This window comes from Martes martes (genome assembly GCF_963455335.1).
Source record: "Martes martes genome assembly, chromosome: 8".
Lineage (NCBI taxonomy): Eukaryota > Metazoa > Chordata > Mammalia > Carnivora > Mustelidae > Martes > Martes martes.
The window spans coordinates 89,568,757-89,574,747 of record NC_137895.1 but is presented as its reverse complement, the minus strand read 5'-3'; the positions used below and the strand labels follow the sequence as shown (position 1 = coordinate 89,574,747).

General features: G+C 41.5%; 1 long non-coding RNA gene across 1 annotated transcript; it reads right to left on the bottom strand.

Moving 5' to 3' along the window:
* Positions 1-1,166: 1,166 nt before the first annotated feature.
* Positions 1,167-5,192, bottom strand: LOC308347697. Its single transcript, XR_013967270.1, has 4 exons — positions 5,015-5,192; positions 4,502-4,537; positions 2,530-2,651; positions 1,167-1,394 (listed from the first exon to the last, which is right to left on the bottom strand). It is a non-coding gene; the product is annotated as an uncharacterized lncRNA (long non-coding RNA).
* Between the last annotated feature and the right edge of the window lie 799 nt (positions 5,193-5,991).

Here is a 5,991-nt window from a genome sequence, read left to right as displayed (position 1 = left end):
AGAATCAGGGCAGGTTTAAGCATTCCCATTTAGTAAGTGTGTGAAAACTGGGCAGATGTCCACAGTGGAAAGGACAACACACCATGATTCGTTCACACACAATATCCATTTCATTATGCAGTCAGATGTCAAAGCCCTCCAGCAAAAACCACCAGAAGCCCAACTATAGCTCAGCAGCTTAGGTTCATCATCACTGCAATGGGGGAGAGCATATACATGGGGAACTGCAGCAAGCTGTCCCAACTCGAGGGTGTTAGAAAACACTAACACAGGACTGGCACTTCTGTTAGGTGATTTGGGTGAGGTTGTAAGGAAGCAGGCCTCTGACCTGGATTAGATGCTGTCAGAGAGCATGAGTATGCTATGATTAGGGATCTTTTTTTTCTTTTTTTTCTTATATTCAGTTAGCCAACATATAGTACATTATTAGTTTTTGATGTATTATTCAACAATTCATTAGTTGTATATAATACCCAGTGCTCATCACAACAGGTGCCCTCTTTAATACCCATCGCCCAGTTTAACTGGGGATATTAACCTTTTCTAGAGGGAGAAGAGACTGGAATGAAGCAAAGCTGAGATAGGTAATGAAACAGCATCACTTATTAACTAGAAAAAAGGGCTCTGTGTTGTTGTGGGTTTGGCACACTGACATTGCTTCTGTCTGCACAGCAACAACACTGGGAAGTGATCTTGCTCTTTGCCTCCCTTCATCACAGTCACCGAGAACCCCTGTCTCCCTTGGTCTTCTGATATTTTGCATGTGTGCAATGGGAGAACACCATTTCCTAGCTCTCAGCCCAGTTCAGCCCCTAATACCTTAGAAGACCAACCATGTCAGGTCAGTTCCCAGATGGCAGAGCTGCTTTCTTGCTTCTCACCTCCTAAGTCATTACAAAGTATAACCATGGCTTAATTAAGAGTAGAGTTTGATGGAATCCAAAATGGACATTGGTGCCTAGTAAATGTTGAGAAGTACATTCAAGTGAGAGAACCTTTAGTCTCTAGCGATGGGCCCAAGAACTGTGTCTTATGTTTAAAAATTGGGGACACATGTACAAAGTCCAATTCACAGTCCTACAGAAAGGACTAGAAAAAATTCAAAGTATCTGTCACTGGGATTGACTAAATCATTGGACAACCACTCTCCAACCTCTTAAAAATATATGATTTTGTTGCTCCTCAATGTTATTTTTTATTTGAAAACAGATACACTGATTAGGGATAAGACAGAGATGATAGACATGTTAAGTAGCAGGGTTAAACCAATTGAAGGGACATTGTGGCCAAGCCCAGCAGGATCAATTGCAAAAGGCCCAGGCTTCCTTCATCTTAGTGATTATTCAAATCCAGATTTTTCAAATCTAGTTTTTTCTTAATCTTGTTGATGACACCTGCAAGAGAATAGAATATATTGTCAAGAGGGTTTCAAAAAAGGGTGAAGAATGTGGCTTTTTTGGGAGTCTTTAAGGACAGTAGCAAATGTCAAATGACACTGAACTCCATAGAGTCTTAGGAACATGATACATTCATCACAAAAGAAACACGATTGGCAGCCCATGACACGAGCCTAGGGAAGCTGGTGTTTTGGGAAAACAGGAAGTAGGCCAATATGCATTAGTTTCCCCTTTACCATAACTCAGAGTAAACCAGTCTTCTTCGCAAAAGGGATGAATACTTCTATTTCCTCCCTCAGGCTGCCACTACACATCCTTGAGCAAGGTGAAAAGCAATGGCCCCAACACTGAAAGACTATAAGCCATTTTGAAAACGTTTCCTCAAGACTTTGATTGTTTAGGTACAAATCCAATCTCTCCCATATGTTCAGGGGAAAGTCTTTCATTGCAAGTTTTCCGTTTCTTCATCCTTACAGTGTTTACCTAGTAGAATGACTCTGAAATTTAAATTACATTGATATGTGAATTGTATACCAAAATGCCTGGCATATGCCCACACTCAATAAATTTTGTAATCGATATTCCATGAGTGTGAAGGACAGGAAAAATTAATCAGGACTAAGAACCCTGTACTTTCTTGATCCTCTATGATTGTCCAAATTCCCAAGAGTATCTTGAATAATGCTAAAAAGCTTCTGCCTCAAGGAAGCCTCATTTACAGCTATTGCCTATTTTTAGAAAAGTCTTTCAAGGAAACAGAAATTTTCTGATTAAAACACACACACACACACACACACACACACACACACACACACACAGTTACCTGGCCCCAGGGAAACACTTACTTCAGTCCTTCTAATGACATTTCTACTAAAGAAGAGTTTTCCCAATGAAATGCTAACATTTTAAGACCATGCAGATAATATTGGAGAATAAGAGGCTGCAAACTCGGACTCCTCTGAGATGTATCTGTTCACTTGATTTGTAAAACCAAAAACAATAAGAGAATAATGAAAACAGAACTATCTCATGGCTTCTCCCTCCTGCCCCCAAAATAGACTCTACCAGGAAAGTAGAAAATCCAGGAATCCAGGAACCCCATAAAGGTAGCATGTAAATAACTTGGACTTACTCTTTCAAACACTGGTGGTTTGAGCAGAACTGGTCATGGTGGTGGGAACTGTGGTGGTGGTGGCATCAGTGGAGGCAGTAGCTGATTTGGAGGTGGGCCCCGCAGTGGTGGATTTGGGACAGCTGAAATTAAGTGGAAAATATCCAAGCTGAGACACTTGACTCTGCTCCAGGAAATAAAATTTGTCCCACTGAGCTTGGAGGACTCTGAATTCACCTCTGTAAGTGTCAACAATCCTGTCATACCCTCAGCCAGACTACCCACTTTCCTTTAGCCTCTCTCTTGGTACCCCAGCCTTGTAGCACTGAAAGAATTTGGGTTTCCCTCCAAGGACTGTAACACTAAGAGAAGATACATGCAAAATGTTCTCCCAGGGATGAGCATATATCATATGTGTTCTTACTCATAGGGATCCTGGCTCAGAAGCAACAAGAGAACCCCTAGTGGGCTGACTTTCTGGTGCCCATCCCTGGGCTCACTTGGCCTCTTTAGTTTCCAATGCAGCATGAATGAGTGTGAGTAGTGGAGTAAACTATATAGGAGAAGAGAAGAAAGAATAAGATCATGCATTTCAGATTAGCAATAGGACCTCTTTTCTTTGGATGAAGCACGATCTCTTTCCTCAGGTTCTGGCCTGAAATGGGATTATATTTGTCTCACCTGTTGTTCAACTTGGAATCCATCTATTACAGTATTATCTAGGAGAACCACATTAGATATAACAGGAGAAATTAGTACTCTTCTGGCAATAATAAAAGTAAGCAAATGCTCTATCAATAATCCCATGTTCAAAGGTAATGTGGCAAGATTGATGATAATTATCACTCTCTGCACCTTACACCAGAGCTCCTGACAGATAACCAGAGTTAGACCCAATAGTTGTGAGTTGTGTCTATCTCAACAAGTAGATAGTTCATTCTCCATACTCACACTCTAGCCACACTGTCTTGGTTCTCATTAAGAAGATGAGACAGGGGGCGCCTGGGTGGCTCAGGTGTTAAGTGTCTGCCTTCAGCTCGGGTCATGATCCCAGGGTCCTGGGATCAAGTCCCACATCGGGCTCCCTGCTCAGCAGGAAGCCTGCTTCTCCCTCTCCTACTCCTCCTGCTTGTGGTCCCTCTCTCGCTGTGTCTTTCTCTGTCAAATAAATAAAATCTTTTAAAAAAAAAAAAAAAGAAGAAGATGAAACTGTTTTCAGTTGACTCCACATGGCAGGTAGGACATATGGTTCAGTGTGTGAGGTCTGACTGCTGTCTGTACCTTTATGACCAAAGGACACAGGTCCCCAGCTATGAAGCACAAAAGAGAAATCTTCCTTATGTCTGCATGAGCACAACACACATTGAATTGGACATACAGGACAGTGAGGAGAAGCCAAAGAAATACTAGAGCATTGGTCCAAAACCTTGGGTTTCAAATCAGAGAAGAAAATGCATGGCAGCCTGGGAATAAGGTATATATACTTCTGCAAGGACCAAAGTTTAGGGTCATCCTGCTACTTCACCCTTACATTCCATAGTCTCTATTCCACACTCCCATGTGCTTCTAATGCCCACATTTCCACATTGTCTTCAGCATCTACATTCTCTTCCATGTTCCTGACACTTATTAACCCTTCTTTTCACTCTGTTCATATACTCAGCCTCAAAATTTATGGTAATCACAAAGGCTATACATGCATCTCCCCAAATTCACAGACCACAGTTTCAGACCACATTCCCTTGCCATTTCTGCTATAGGACAATGTATAATTAATCCACAATTTATATAAACCCATGTCAGAAACTTTATATTCTCTAATAATGTATAATAAATAAGAACATTTTGTATGTTCCCAATGAACCTTAAAAATTAGAATGTGACTTTTCGTGACTTCTGCTCTTAAGAGTCTCTACACTGGCTGCCATGGCTGCTTTGACAGGAGGCTGGGATGAAAAACCATCATGACAGGAAGGTGTAAACACACACTTACTAGTAAAGCTATCAGATGGAACATCTGTTGTAGTCTCTGAAAGAGAAAAAGAAAAAATAGGTGTAAGTTGACCAACAGTTTTGAGGGTAAGGCAAGATGGAATATGGAAAATATTGCAAGCTTTCACAATTGAAGAACCTTAAACTTTCCTACATGTGTTGAGAGCCGAGATGAACAGATAATATGAAGCCCATAAAGCCCCACAAATTTTTCTCCATTTTTCCTTTCCTACAATCCACCTTTGATGTATTTATTAAATATATTGTCCTGAAATAACACTGAACTTGCATACCAAGGTTGAAACAACAAAGACCTGACTGAATTGTCAAAGCCTAAAGGGAGAGTCCTCTCTATCTTGAGTGGTGAGGCAAAATGGAGATGGAACGAGGGTACTGGATTAGAGGACATGGGTGCAAGCATATAAAGCTCCTCTAAAACCCCCACCCACGCAGAATTTATATTGTGATGTCCTCTTGCTCCAGACCTTATTTTCATGTAAGTATCTTTACTTACGGCCTGAGACCAGGAAGGTGGCAACTGCCACCAGTACCAGCATCGCCAAGACCTTCATGCTGGTGAATTGATTAGCAGGGAGCACAGATAGGAAAGTGTCAGAGCTCAGGAGGAGGTAGGATTCTGACTCCAGCAGGTCATGTCCTGACATTATATAGGGAGAGGCTACCAAACAGGAGGTGCCAGACCAGAATCCAGGCTAGTTAATGCCAGGAAATGTTGGTACTCAGAGAAACCACTGGAGAGTCAACAGCACAGCCAGAGGCCCTTTGGAAAGATCACCTAGTCCCTTGATTCTGACACAGGTCTTAAGTCAAGAGTTTCCCATATTTGAACATTTTCCAGAGAACAACTTTGCTTCAGACTCCCTCTGTCTTGTATGGTAGGGTAGCACCGTGATTACCAGCTCTGCTGACAAGCTGAGGGGCCTGATAGCCAGCTTTGTGGGATTACTCAAACCTGCAGTGCTCCTTTCATACATATTAGAAGATGGATGACTACAGCTTTCTTAGTTCTAGGTTTCCTCAAAGCAGAATTATCAGGGAATGGCAGCTGCTCTCAGAACCATCCACCTAGGTCAGGCTGTACCTTCCTCCAGCAATGGCCTCCTTCATATACATGTAGATACTCTCATCCGACAGACCCAGTGAGCCCACACTAACAGGATCTCTCTGGATTTGAGTACTTCTTGTGGAGAAATTCAAAGTCAAAAAGAATGAAAATGGAAAACGAAATGAACATTTGTTAATTAATGCAGGCATGAATCAAAGCATTCATGCAACAAAAATATACTGACCACTACACATTAGAGAAACAAGCAAAGCACATAAAAATTCCATGTGACATGTGCAGTTATGGGTATTCATCCATTACAAAGTAAAAAGAAAGGAAGGAAGAAATGGAGGTAAGAGAGAGGAAGGAAAACAGTGTGTAGTTTGTAAAATGAAGAGACCTAATAAATAACATAGGAAAGAAGA